Raw genomic sequence first — 15,642 nt, 5'->3', positions numbered from 1 at the left:
AAAAAAAAAAAGGGGGAAAACATTTCTGTTTTCAAATAGATTGTATATACGAACTCACAGTGATACTCTGGAATGAAAATTATCTGCATTTCTGAGGTGAAAGGTACACTGAAATGCTTTTATATAATATCACTCAATATTTTACTGTTATCTCCTACTATGAGAAAAATATTGTAATGGAAAAACTACTTTACATTAATTGATTCAAACAGAAATATATATATATATATATATACTTGTCTTCTACTTTTTCAGGAAATTAGTACTTTCAGGATACAGAAATATCCAGCTTTCTCTATACATTTTATAAACTTCTCTTTTGTAACCTTCAATTTGAATTTCTCACTTATGATGATACCACTATCACAGAAACACTCAGGACACCAGAATACAACTGCTGACACGCTAGCTGTATTCCACCATTCAATTTCTATTTATTTAATAATTTTGAAGATTGCCTGAATAAGGATAGAACTCTAACCTTAATGAGATATAATCCTTTTACAGCTGTTACTGTTTTAATCTTTTTTTCAAGAAATGCCAGTTAATCTTAACAGCATCCAGGTCCCCTCTGTTTGACGATGGCTACAGATGATAATATCCTGCAGCCCTAACTCACTGACACTCTGTTGAGGCATGATGTGCTGCTGAATGTGGGACATCACAAAGCTAAAGTGGGAGCAAAGGTTGTGGATTAGAATGAATTAAGCAAACATGGATTAAGAAAGATCAATGAGCCAGGACACAGACTCATCAGGCTCTGTTTAGATAATCTGCTTGCACTGACTAACATTTTCTTCTGATGTTACAGCTGAAGAAAATGTACTTCCAGCTCACTTTTGTCAGCTCCTGAGAAACTAACAGTAAATCACATAGAGGGATAGTACCCTAAAAACTCTGCCAAGGACTGATATTAACTCTGATCCCAAGATGCTAAGTACCAGAACTGAAAAGACAGATCTGCAATCCCAGATGATGAAACCATCAGGTCGATTGCTATGGGTCAGTCGGTGCTTTACAGAGGAAGAACAGAAAGAAGCAACAAATGATACAGTTCCACATTGTGGAAAAGGGCAACAGGGAAAATCAGAAGGGCATCCCCCAACACTGTGCATTACAAGTGATGACAGAAATGTTGGTGGAAGAGACTTGTCATTTCAGATGAAATAGCTTGTAGAAAAATGTAATCCTATGACATGATCAGAGAAAACCCTCCAGGTCATGAAAGCTGAGGGAGAAAGTTGAAATGAGTGAAGTTCCCATAAGCCATGCAGTAAATAAGGACATGAAAAGTGTGAGTAGGAGTATTGATTCATTTACTATGTAAGTGAAGTCTCACAAAAAAAAAGTAGATCTGTCAGTCAGTGGGAAAAACAATGTCCTGACTCTTGCATAAGGTCAAAATTGTTGGAAAAATAACAAGGAAGTGTTACCAAATCTCCTACACTGAGATCTATATTTTATTGGATGTACACTCTGATAGCTTGGAAAGTTAAAAAAAAAGAAAAAAGAAAAATCTGCCAAAGAGATGAAAAGAAAATATAGTACACATGATGCTACAGGAACCACCTCAGAAGTGATGATATGCATGTTGAACACATCACACCTCTAAGATCTCATAAGTTCTCAGATCCTGAATAATCTGCTTCCATTACTGACACCAAGAGGATGTCTATTCTGAATTTTGAAATGGAAGATATTTGTATAGCCATGTTACTCTTTTCTCTGTCACTGCAGGATTTTTTTCCCAGAGGTACATTTTAAGTCATTTGCCGCACTAGTTATATCATAAAGACGGTAAAGAATTTTACATGTACACCAGTAAGATTTTTGCTTAGGTAACAGTGTGCAGTATCCATTAAAATTGTGATAATGGCGAGTTTCTCACAGAGTAAAGTGGAAAAAATACTCTGTTTCCTGTCAAGGATGAAGGTCCAAGAAACTGGTGAAATGGTGAAAAAAATATATCTGTATTCCAGTCATCTGATCATGACTCCAAAGTACCCAGCACATGTATGAACAGGAAGATATATGAAGAAGAAATTAAAATCAGAAAACAGTATCAAAATAGGAATAAGTAAAGGACTTAAATTTTTCAATTCTCATCAGCATAGGTGAGGACTTGCTCAGTCTTTTAAAACTCACTGATATTAAGAAGAATACATAACATAATGATTCAAGTTTATCTCGCACTCAGCTTGATTTTGTATTTTGCTAGAAAATAAAACCTTGGTAAACTTTTGCCTTCTTGTTTTTACATATTTCAGCATCCAGTGAGAGCTCCAGGATATCACTTAATAATTCAGTGCTGGATCTGAATTCAGTCTAATGAAATGCATTGATGAAGCAGTAAATTCAACTGCTCCAGCTCCCTTCCTTCAGCAGACATGAATATAAGGAACAGGCCTGCCTACAGGCCTCCTTTGCAGCAGTTAGAGTCTGAGGGACTTCCTGAGACAAAGGCTCCAGACTTCTGAGTTCAATATAGACAATGGGCCTATCCTCAGTACTTTTAAGAATCTAATTACTCTTTTGGCTTCTGCAACATCTTGTGGCAATGAGTTCCACAATCTAATTACGGATGTGATATGACAAAGTACTTCCTTTGTTTATTTCAAAGCTGCTGTGTGAAACTTGCATTGAGCACTCTGTGGGTTTTGCATTGCGAGAAATAATGAACAGTTGAGCAGTTTACCATACATCTGTGATAAAGAGTAAATTATCGTCCTTCATCCAAGCAACTTCAACTAGCTGGTTTTTCATCAGGATCACACAGAACAGCACACATTGGTAAAATATATGAAAACTTTTACAGTGAGAAAATTGCAGTGTCCTGAAGGGGAAAGGGAGAACAATGGCAGCTTTCATGGCTTTTTTTTTTTTTTCCTTTTTTTCCCCTTTTTTTTTTTCATATTTACTCAGTAAGTTTTGATTTTAACCATTTGTACAAGTAGATTTTTAAGTAACAAGCTCTGGAAATCACAGATTCACAACACTTTTAAAGGATATTCTGTTAATGCAAGGATAAAATAGTTCCTGAAAGAATAAAGTTAACAGTGTATCTGATTACAAATTCCTTTTACAATCTGTGTATTGCCTTATTCACTCCCTGATATTTAAGGGCACTTACTGAGGGAATGTACCTGTTATTACTGTGACATACCACATGGCTAGCAGGATCAGCTGAAGTTCTGCACACTGTTGTCATTTTTCCCCCTTGTACTACATTTTTATATGGTGTAATGTTTTTCTGTGATTGTTCAACAGTCTACCATTTAAGCCTGCCATACTATAAAATGCCATTTTATGGGGTTGCAGCTGAACCTGTTCAACATAAGCCTGCATTTATCTCACAGATGTCTATCATGCTGTCATCCCACAGGTGCACTGAAACTTTAAAATTTTCCTGTGCCTCAGCTTCTAATGTAAGAAAAATGTATTATGCAAGATGAGGAAATGGCAGCCAAAAAAGTAAATGCTGCTAAATGTCACTTGACAATACAACATGAGTATGCAAATGCAAGTAACCTTACAGGGTGATAATACTTACACTCTCAGTAAAATGTGATGTGTAAATGATAGTGTAAGGGCAAGGTCTTGAAAACTGAAGGACCTCTCCAGGTAAAAATAAGAAATATAAGCATGTTTTTCTCTATCAATATGAGAGAATTTCATGTTTTCTGTGCCTGTGCTCAGTGACAATTTTCTAGAACTGAATTTATTCAGAGGTTATGTTGTGTCTTAACTGGAGCTACAGCTGGAATAAATGTAGTTCCATTGTTCCATTCTCAAACAGTGTGCAATGTACATTTAAATATATAGATAGATAGATAGTAATTTAATAGACAAGCATAATCAGACATTTCAGGAAAAAAACCCACAGGTTTCTATGACTATTTTTGCAAAGCTCATAGAACTTCTTCTGTTCCATCTCTCTCCTATTCTCTCCTCACATCAATACCATGCCTTTTTTTCTCCCTTGTGGTCATAAATAATGTTGTACTTATAAAATATAACTTTTCTGAATTATAATAGTATTGTTAATAAAAATATTTTCAGAATGCAACAAAAATATACATTCACCATGTGCTATTTCTGTGCTCACGCAAGATTTGTTATGGCTTTCACATTTTGAAAATTAGAGATTGGGCAGACATGAAAATAGGAAGAAACAAACTATAAAACAAAGCACAAGATCAAAATAGAAATAAACTTTTAATTAAACAAGTCAGAATACTTTCGTCATAATTTTGAAGTACATGTCAATATAGATCAATATGTATAATCATATATTTGGAGGCCGTATTGCTTTTGGTGCCAACAGAAATCTACCATAAAAGTGCTGCATTGTTGATTGCTAAATTAACTTGAGATTAGATATGGCCTAATACTTTTGCTAATTTTTTTCTGATCAGTCTTTTTGAAACTGTAACAAGAAAACAGATCTATTGAGATTAAAATAATAGAAAACACTGATATTTTTAATAAGTGTAATAGAAATTTCTGCTTTTTGATGACATGTTTACCAGCTTCCTTACCTTGTACTGGACTGGAAGACAAGGTAGCTTGGTGATATAAAGCACTACAGCATAGACAGGTAAAAATCCTTCTCCCTCATCAGTATGTTTTTGATGTTTAATTTCATCTGTTTTAAGCTCTCATTTACCAGATATTTCCTGATTGTATTTCATTCATAACTAGCAAACAACTTTGAAATACATGCTTATGAAATTGTATCTTTATTTTCCTCTGCAAATATATATATATATAACCTTGACATGATTATTAAAGTATTTCTTGGTAACGTAAAGTTTTCTCTAATTAAATACACATAAAATTCAATGATGTCAAACAGATATCTAATTTTTTTTTCTACTGGGAAATCTGGAATCTGTTTTTTTTGTTTGTTTGTTTTTTGTGTTTTTTTTAAAGGATTTTGAGAAAACACTTCTAGTTAGAATTCTGTTAATTTTGTGCAGATCTTGTCACTTTCTTGTTTAACACAATTTGATATTAACGTCCAATTGAAGGCTTTTCTTGTAAATATCAGCAGCTGTCAAGATTAATGGCTTGAGATATTGGCACAAATATAAGATGAAGTTACTGAAAAGTCCATTACAATAGAACAAGGTTGGTAAAAATTTCCGCCTTAGTTTAAAGATTTTAGTTCCACTGGAGAGCTTACTCATTATTTACAAAGGAAATAGAAACATCTTTTTCCAAGTTTCACTCAACATTTTTGATGCCAGCTGCAGACACTATCCCAGCTGAGCCAGAACTGAGTGAATCTTTTTGCTTGCTCTGATTGCACACCTCAGTGAAACTTCAAGAAGTTGGGAAACAAGGAAAAAGAATCTACGAAAGAACAAAACTAAGTGTGATTCTAAAAAAAGAAAAAAAGGCTTTAAAAAATGAAGTGATGACAGCAAGCTGCTGAAAAACTAAATATACTGTTGATGTGCCAGACAACCTCAGAAAAGTTGTGTTTTTCATTTTGTTTTGATGCTTTCAAAGTGAATTTTCTTTTTCCCAGATGATAATTAATAAACACCTCAAAATGATGACATTTCTATTGGAAAGTAAATTATACCTGAAATATTCCTATTCATTTTATATTAATACACATCTCTTAAATATCTATTTGCTTGCAGCATGATTGCATCCGGATTTCAGGAAGTTGTATTTACATGTACATGAAATTAATATTTTTTAGTATTCACAGAATTGCCAAGAATATTTTATTTTGAAAATAATAATAATTTTATAGCTTGTGTTCTAGCTAAAATAATGTAAACTATGAAAAACTGAATATATTTTAAGAACTAATATCACTGAGATATAAAAATGATCAATGTGGTAGAAACATATAAAGGTTCTGCCATGTACCTTATAAAGTACACAGTACAACAGATAAACAATTTGCACAGAATAAATGCATTGCAATAGCTAAAAAATATGTATAGCAATAAAAAATTTAGTAACATAATATATTTATACCAACAGCACTTAAGTAAGTGGTCAGGAGACATCTCACCTAACTCTGGAGTTCTATAAGATGTCTGTATATTAACTCGCCACTTTCAGTATTTCTTTATATCCAATGGAGATCAATAGGCAGTAGACAATGGAATTGATGTGGTCAGCTATAGACTTCTGTTTTTCCCTACTAACAATGAAAGAGGTACTACAGCAGTAGCTCTGTTATAGGTGTCTGCTAAATACAGATGTAAAGGTAAACGAAAAGAATCATCCTTGTTAACTATTTTCTTTATCATACATAGCTCAGATGACTAGTTTTTCACTACAGTAAATTCAGACTCTGGGTTATTTACAAGGATTATGATTTGAAAGTGCATACTCTGTATTTGTATGGCAGCAGAGAAAACCTATATCATGCAACACATAATTACCAAGAAATATAAAATTCACAGTAATTGATCTCTCAGTATACAGTCATTTTCAAGGTCAGTTTCAACTTAATGTTTTGTGGAAAAATTCATATGAGAACATCTAGAGTATATGATGACTTGCCAGTAATGTCAAGTGTTTTTGGAAAATTAGTTCATTTGCAATATAAGCTTGATTGTGTCAGTTAATGTGCAGGATTTGGCACGCAGCATGACGTATACTGATATGTTAGTTTAGTAAGCATTAGTCAAGAATAAATACACTCCACCATGTGTCAGAAAGTTTGAAAAATACTAAATGGGATATTTAACGGAGATTATCTTTCAAGAATAAGAACAAGAAAAACAAAAAACAAAAAACAGTACATTCTAAGAGCTGATACAGTACAATGGCAAGGAAAACAATAAATTAATTCAAATGATGCAGTGGTGCATGTTTCATTTTCAAAAAAAAAAAAAATTTGCCAGTTATTCAGAAAACTGAAATAGATCTTGTAGTTCAACCCTTAACAGCAATGTATGGCAAACAATCATATTTATACAGTCATACGGATTCCCTTGCAAAATCATCTGGGAATAAATTCCTGTGAACAGAGATTATATGCATGGTCAATGGCGATACAATCTTCTGTTCATATCTTTAAAACATATTTTTAAAATCATCAATAAGATTGAGATTGGTAAGGAAGAAAAAAAGAATAATAAATTACACAAGAAAAAACAGTCAAATATTTACCACTGATGTAACAAACTTCAACAAAAAAGACACTGAATCTCAGATTTTTAAAAACTTGTACTAGTTCAACACTAATTATAAATAAAAGCTGGTTTAAATTAAGAATCTCTTATATAAAATAGGGTGAATGTTTGTATCTGTTAGAATGACTTGTCATAGTTCTAACAATAAGTATGAAAGACATTTAAGGAAGTTGAAAACTTAATAATTTAAAGGCAATTTGTTACATGTTGTATAACAAAAATAACTGAAACACTATTTTTCAGTCAGTAGTTTATGTTGTATGAGTTGTTTCTACTTAATGATAGTATTTGATAGTGCAGTAGAACTTCAAACATATCACAAAAATTCTCATGTTCAACTATCATGATTGATCTTGTAACTTCCAGTTGTAAAAATCTCAGTAATTTAAACTTAGATATTTGCTACTGAAATATTTGTTAGCCTAGTAATTTCAGTCTGCCTCTAAAAAGATCAAACTATTACTATTTTAACTTTCTAAAAAGAGCAGCTTATTTGTTGTGAAGAGATTAAAGAACCTGTTACTCCATCTGTAATGGCATGTAGATTCTACAGAAAAGAAACCTAGCAAATCTGAGAAAACATGTTTTGCTCAAAAGGCTGTGTAAGACAGTAGAATGGTTCAAGGATGCTCCAAAATTTCAACTTTCTTTTTGTTACATACTGTTTTAAAACTTTCTGTAAAAAAAAAAAATATATACATATGCAGAGTCTATGTGTCTCAGGGCTTGATTTGGGAACCCACATAAATAAATATTTTCTATAGTACCCTTTATCTCAATAATTTTGTGCAACTTGGATACAGTAAATATGGACATGACATAAAAACAGTGAATATTAAATATTTTACAAGTTCAGAAACTAGAGCACAGGAAAATAGATACAGCAACATTTTCTAATTTGGATTCTTTAATGCACTTATTCTTGACTTCTCTATACAATGTACAGAACTACAAGTTTTGGACCAGAATGTAGTTCTGTATCCAAGTGCATAGGATGTTCAGCTATAGACAGTTCTGGATGCCGTGTGTCTATTGCATATTCAGCATTAATTAGACAATAACTGGAGAATACCACATAAGTGTCAACTTATCCAGGCTGGTACTGAGATATACTGTTGTTTTCTCCTTTTGCCTTAGATTCTACAAGGATTTTGTATGGAAATTTTTTTGCTTCTGGATCACAGCCACTATTTCAACCAGGTACAGCCTCAGTCTCAGTGTTAATACAGTTCAAGAGCCAGAGCATAAATTTCTCCAGACACCTAAAGAACCTGAAAAGCATCTTTGCAATAGTGTAAGGAATTGTGTATATGGACTGAAACAAATAACTGAAAACATTTAAATCTTGCCTCTCCTTTTCTGTATCAAGCTTCTTCCTGCTCTCTCCATGTTGAACATTGTTTCCGACTGGCAATCTGTGAAAGAAGGATTTTGCATGGCAAAATCAGAAGACCATCAGCCTGCTTTAATCAGTTATCTTCTTATTGCAATTTAGTCTATTGTGCCAAAAGTAACTGAAAAAGCATTATTTCTTAATATACCTAAATACTAGCATAAAATGCCATTAAAAAATCTTTTAGTGACTTCCTATTATGTCTCGTAATTGAAGTAATGGTTACTCTACAATGCATGTACTGTGCTAGTACACATTAAGCAAACATTAGCAAAGGCAGAGAAATTTCAATGGAATGAAACAGTATTATATGCCGATTATTATTATTTTCTACAGTGTATCTTTCAGCCCAATAAAAGCACACGTACACTTTCAATTCCCATCAGCTCTGAAAGATGTTATGAAGATTTGACAGCCTGGCAATAAATCTCACACCATTTCACCTTCAGAACTGTACCTCAGCAGCCCCATGGGTTGTTTTGGTGGCCTACTGTCACACCAGAAAAATAAATAAATAAATAAAAATAAAATAAAAAAAAATCCCACTGCAGACCTAAACAACATTTCTTCAGTTACCAGTTTTTGCTCATGTATTTCTCATTCCACAGGCAATTTTTCCCTAATGGAGGAGCTTTCCTAACACACAGTCTGCAATATATTCTTATAGGAACCTGTACTGTAATCTCCCCACAGCCTCAGAATACATCAGTTTTGCCAAGATGTTTTGGGCACACTGGTTGCTTCTCTGTGTGGCATTAACTCCATTTCACCCCTGCTGTTACTCCTTCTGTCTTCTGTGTTGGTTATCCCGTAATGATCATTTGTTCCCTTCCGCCTTCCCATCTTTCCTCCAGTTGATGAACAATAAGTGTCCATTAGTGGTGCTGAAATTACCTTTAGAAAAAGGAAAGATGCCTTTTTTATTTAATAAACTTCAGTTGAAGCAGAAACTTAAGCGTGTGTCTAAATTCATCCATTGAAAGCACTCATTAGCTTCATGGGATTATTTACTTGTGTAATTCATTTTGTATTTAATCCTAAGAGTTGTAAAAGATGGTGGGTCATTTTGTAATGAAACCCTATACATGTGAATGCAAATCGTTTTATATTCATTATCTTGGGATGGTGGTCAGGTTGTCCCTTAAAAGCATTAGCCGTATCAGTGTGGATTCCACAAGTAAAATAATACACCCAGTTCGGGGAATGTGTGGTTTCTCTCTTGCACATTCCTTTTCAAGTTAACAAATACTGATACAATATTTGGTAATATTACGGAAATATCTCAGAATCACAGCATTAGTAGTTTCTTTGTAATTCTCCTATCTCCCTTGAGAAAAATTTTATTGAGGAGCATTTGGTAAAGAAGTCATTTCCTAGACCTTTCCAGTGTGCTTTATATTAAAGAGAGTGAGACTAGTAAAATAATAGTTACTCTTTTATCTCTAAAAACAGAGAGCAAAGGGAAATTTTTTTATTATTTTTATTTTTATTTATTTATTTATTTATTAATTTTCTGCCTTTGAAATGGCATACAGAAAGTCCATTGGAATTAGAAGTCTGGAAATGTGATTCTCTGTTCTCTAATGTGAAGGAGCCAGCAGAGGACTGAAAATAGTCAGAGTTAAGCCCCTCGAGTGCAATGGCATGCATAATTGTATAACAGGCTATATACAGAACATTGGAGAAACAACATTCAGAAAGAAAGACTATTTAGCTTTTAAATTCTATGACAGTATTTAAAGAAAAGATTTTCTTTAAGTAAAAAAGAAAATTAAGGTTTGATTAGCACTGATGAAAATTTCTCCAGAAAATTTCACAGCACAAATCCCCATGTGAGTACCTGAGACAGAAATGTTAAGCTGTATTGTGGTGTATTAATTTCGGCGAGCTGCCGAGCACTCACCAAGATGTTCTCCCTTACATCTTTTCAGGAGGAGAAAGAACAAAAATAACACAAAAAAAACCTCATAGGTTGAGAAAAGTATTAATTACCATCACAGGCAAAAGAAAGTCAACTTGTGGAAAATTAGTTTCACTTATTGCCGATTAAAAATACGGCAGTGAGAAACAAGGACAAAACTAAAAACACTTTCTCCATACTCTTCTTTCCAGGCTCAGGTTCACTCCTGACTCCTCTACCTCGTCCTCCACACAGTGCAAGGGGATGGGAAATGAGGCAATTTGTCAGTTCATAGCATTTCACTTCTGCCACTTGTAAGAGATTATTCTTTTACATCATTGTCTCAAAGCTTGATGAGGACACAGATAAGCAAGTCCAAGAAGAATCCTTGTCATGTGCCACAGCTCCAGCCTCAGTCTGCTCCTGTGAGGCTCTCCATGGGCTGTGCCTCCTTCAGGCCTCATCCACTGCTGCCCCATGTGCTCTGCATAGCACATAGCAAGCACCTGTGTTTTAATTTGGATTAGTTGTAAAACAAAGCAAATAAAGCTTGAGACTTTCTTCCACTGGATGCTGTGATCATGGAATCTAATCAATTTAATTAAAACCTACATTTTCTTACAATTTCTGTTGATTTGGATGAACTCCCTTATCTCCATGAAATACTGTCCTCATTAAAAAATATCAGCTAGCCAATTATTATTAATGTTTTAAGCCAACCTTAGCATGCTAACCAAGCTTTTTTAATAAGAGAAAAGGTTTAAAAAACAATCTGCCAGGAAAATTCTAAGATTCAAATCTAACTAGAAAAGTCAGTGCAAATTTTAGTATTTAAATGTGGTTGAAAAAGAGACGTATTTAGTCTCTCATATAGCATATTCAGTGATTACATCCTATCTATTGTGAAATTGTATGTGAAAGTGGATAAGAACATCTCCAGGTTTAGAGAGAGCTGAGTGTTAGGATATCCATTTTGGTGCTTTGCTGGAGGAAGGCAGAAATGACAAATGTCAGCAATCTTGTGTTCTGAAGTAACAGTAACTGGGCTTTTTGTGCAGCAACATTTCATACTGTGTCCCCTGTCTCAGCAAATGACATCCTTAAGAGCACATGTGGAAGAGGCAGATGGAGATCTGTGCCTCTTTGTACATGTAAGAATGAAGGTAGCTGTTTCTTCACATTTTGAAAAACGAAGATGAATTAAGTATAGTGCTACCTTACAGCTTCAAAACATTATGAGACCATCCAATAATTAATTTTCACATGATGAAATTAATGTAATTCAATATGTAATGGTACTGAAACAACAGAAGAATTTTAAAAAGCAGAAGTCAAATCCCTGAGCACACCTGAGAAGCTACAAAACTGTGTAGCTAGATTCTACATAAATACTTGATGTGCCGTGTACACACAGTGTCCAACGGCAGCAGAACACAGCAGCAGAACAAATCATTTGGAAAACAATGAAATATCAAAGGAAATCTAGGCTGTTATATGGCTCTCCAGAGGGTCAAAATCATATACCTTGACACTCAAGCTACCCATAATGCCAATAGGCAGGAAAGAATTGACCAGATAAAGGGTTATTCTTTTCCTGTAAACAGTATAAGATTTTATTTTTAAATTATTGTTACAGCTTACAGTACAATTCTGTTTTTATATACTTTAGAAGTTCCACTGACTTAAATAGGAGTACTGAGTGCACAAGCAATGGAGAATAAGGCCTTTGAAGTTCAGTATCATTATTTAGATTTCAGGCATGCCTGGAGACAGCACTCCAGATTAATAAAATGCATTGCTTCAATTAGCTCTGTGTCTCCTGCAACCCTCCCCAATTCCCTCTGCCCTTGTTTAACATACTCCCTTATCCCTTCACATTATCCAGACAGGTGCTCTCTGCAACCGCAGACGGCTGGAAGTTTCACAGAGGAGATTCAGTGTTGGGAGGAGGAGGATGTATATTGGTTTCTTGGCTCTAATGCAGGAAAGGAGAATGTGTCAATCTATACAACAGTCTAATGTGTTCTCCATGACTATTTTCTCAGAGATCACTTTGATTTTTGAATGAAACAAAATCTTAGAAAATCTCTTAAACAGATGAGTTCACTTCTGTGTATGGTAAGCCCGTTTTTACAATTTAGCATAGAAAATGTGAATCAAATGAATATTATTTGTAGCCAATTAATTCTGGGAAGGGAGAAGTCAATATGAAAGAAATAAATATATATTTTGTATATATGAAGGAAATTTTTATTGTTGTGGAACTCTGATTTCTGCAATGATTTTGTCTGATTTTCCACTTTAAAGAGCCCCCTAATTTCACATTTCTTTGAAAGAGGCTTAGGAGCATAATGCAACAGCCACTGGAAACTGATGCATCCTGCAAAGTGGGAGCAGGAAATTATAAGTTTCACATTGAGTTGAATGGGAAAGTCATAAGGCCCTGCTCCTTCTCCCTTGGGGTATTTTCCTATTTTATTGTCAGTATATAATGGGCAATCAGTTCCTGAAATGGTGCCCTGCTGTCTAGATGAAGCATTTATAGGTTTTTTAAGCAGTCCATTTGAACACTTCAGAATAAAAAACTCAGCCCTTCAAAGTTCAGATTTTAGGGCCCTGATGCTGCACTGAACCATGTGTTGGCAAACGTCTTACCCACTTGGAATTCAGCACAAGATCAGGGTCTCGATTTCTACACTTCCCACTGCAATTCAGACCTTTATTTATCACAGCTGGAAACAACATCACAAGTAAAAATGCTTCTGAAAACCGAAGTGTCTGTCCCTTTTAAAAGTTAACTTCCCTAGATTTATGCACATACATTTACATAGTAATCCTCTGAATGGAGATGCTGCTTCTAATGAATTAGGGGATTACAACAAAAATATATAAATCATCACAGATGTTTTTTTCGTGCAGAAACACTTCCTTTGGAGGGGGAAAAAAAAAATGTGTTCAAAACTCAAAGGAATATCAAATCTTTCTTGAAAGCCTAAGATTAGGAACTAGAAACATTACAAACATCACAAACCAGAAACGAATCAAAGAAAGAACTCATGGGTCAGTCCAACCTAAGATTTAGGCCTATAATGAAACTAAGATAATTTAAAGATCACATAAAGGTCAGTATGACTTGGTATTTAGAAGCCCAAACTTGCCTACAGGACAGACCATTACCTAGGTCACCAGTTTTCAGCACTTCCTAATCCTCACAAAACCTAAATTTATAAAATTTATGCTTCCCTATACATCCCTCCTCTATGGCTTCAAATTTGCTACTGCTAAAAGTAGCTATGCTTCCTCAGAGCTGGTTACTAAAGATACATGCCTATTACTCAGACATATTCTGATGCAATACAGATTTAGTCAGAGGATCTTAAGTCAATGAGCTATCTACTTTGCCTGCAATAGTCTGAAAATATTGCTATAGTAAAAATGCCTTTTTTCGTGTTTGCTTACTACATAGAATTATTCTTCACAGAAGTTGGAGGCCTATTCCCAATCCTAGGCTAACACTGGCTACAGCCTTAATTACAATCATGGAAAATGCTTGTTCTACCAGTCTGCTAAGGTGGGATTGATGTGAAGCACACACTTAATTTTTGTAAGTGACTGTCTTCTAGCTTTTGTAGCTTTTAGTAGGAAATATGAAAGCCTAGATTTTTTTCTTCATACATTTACTCTCTATTTCAATTCCATCATCCTTGTAACAAAGTGGCACAGAAGGTACATATCTGTGCTGAGATAAAGCCAGTATATTTTTTATCTCCCAATACATGACATTCAAAGAACTCTTTTTGTAGTCACTTGACTCTTCTGGATCACCGAAATGCTGGTCTTCATTCAGGAGTTTGCAGAGCCAATGCTGTAAGGAGGAGAAAGAAGTGCCAATTGCCTCAAGAGGTGAGTATCTGCTTACTGGATGAATGGCTTAACTGCTAGCCTAGACGAGGAGTAGTATCATTGCTTTTCAAATTCGTTCCCTGTGGTGCCTATTCCCCTGAGGTGTGTAGGCTCTCAGAATCAGTATCTCACTCTTTTAATCTGAATTCTTTAACATCAGAGGAAGAATTTTTGTATGGAAAGTAGCTACTTGCTCTCAGCTGAGTGACATATGTATGAGTTCATCATACCATATTCATTCCTGAGCTCAATTAACCTTGTCTCGTGTAAAATGAAAAAGAAGGATGATAACATGAGCAGGACTGAAATTTCCAGGAAGATTTCCAGATTTCTGAGTATGTATATATATATATATATATATATATATATATATATATATATATATATATATATAAACACACATTAAAAGACCGAGAACATGGTTTTATAGGCAGATGCAAATGTTCACGTCAGCCTATCGCCCATTCCAGCTGACCATCTTAAAAACCAACTTCAATTCCAATTCTGGATGGTAATGCTAATGTGGCACTGAGCCCACGTTAAGCAAGTGTCAAGAGACTCCTTATAATGTAAGAGTATTGTCACCTTTGCAGTTTATAAAGTTTTGAGACTGTATTTAAGTCACTCTCTTGGCCTCAGTGAATAGTTCTACTCAGCAGCAGGTGATTATCCTTGAGAGCAGGACCTATAGGTAGACTGATAGAGAGCTAGCAAAGATACCCTACTGTGACTGTTTTTTTGGCAAGTCTCATCAGAGACTTTGGCAGCCTCTCTTCCTCTATAGTGCTACTGTGCTTTTGCATGGCTGTATTCTTCATGCAAACTAATATCACTGCCAACCCTAAGAACATGAAGAACTGATAACAATTATTGTTTTCACTGCTGGATAGCAGAGAACAACTGCAACATAGAAAAATATCATGCTTTTGAGCTTTTATTTATTTATTTATTTATTTATTTATTTAAAGAAAATGTATCTATTAAGTTTAGCTTAAGTAATAAAACCTAGTTATCTAACAACTTGGATTGCCTTTTCATTGTGTGCATTACGTTTTGCAGTGGATTACAGTTTTTAATTAAGGTTACATGTGGTTATAAGAATAGAGTAATTAGTAACTTCCAATAGCATTTTTATATTAATGGTTGGAAAAGAATGTATTATAAAAAACAAAAAAGGTTTATCTGTTTGGATTGAAAATATATCTCTGCAATATTTCTAATTCTAGTTTAATCTCACCTCCTCTGGACTATTTCATGAAGTTTTAATTCTGGGAAGGAAA

The sequence above is a fragment of the Meleagris gallopavo genome, chromosome 1 (assembly GCF_000146605.3).
Source record: "Meleagris gallopavo isolate NT-WF06-2002-E0010 breed Aviagen turkey brand Nicholas breeding stock chromosome 1, Turkey_5.1, whole genome shotgun sequence".
NCBI lineage: Eukaryota > Metazoa > Chordata > Aves > Galliformes > Phasianidae > Meleagris > Meleagris gallopavo.
Note: the sequence above shows the minus strand (reverse complement) of the source record.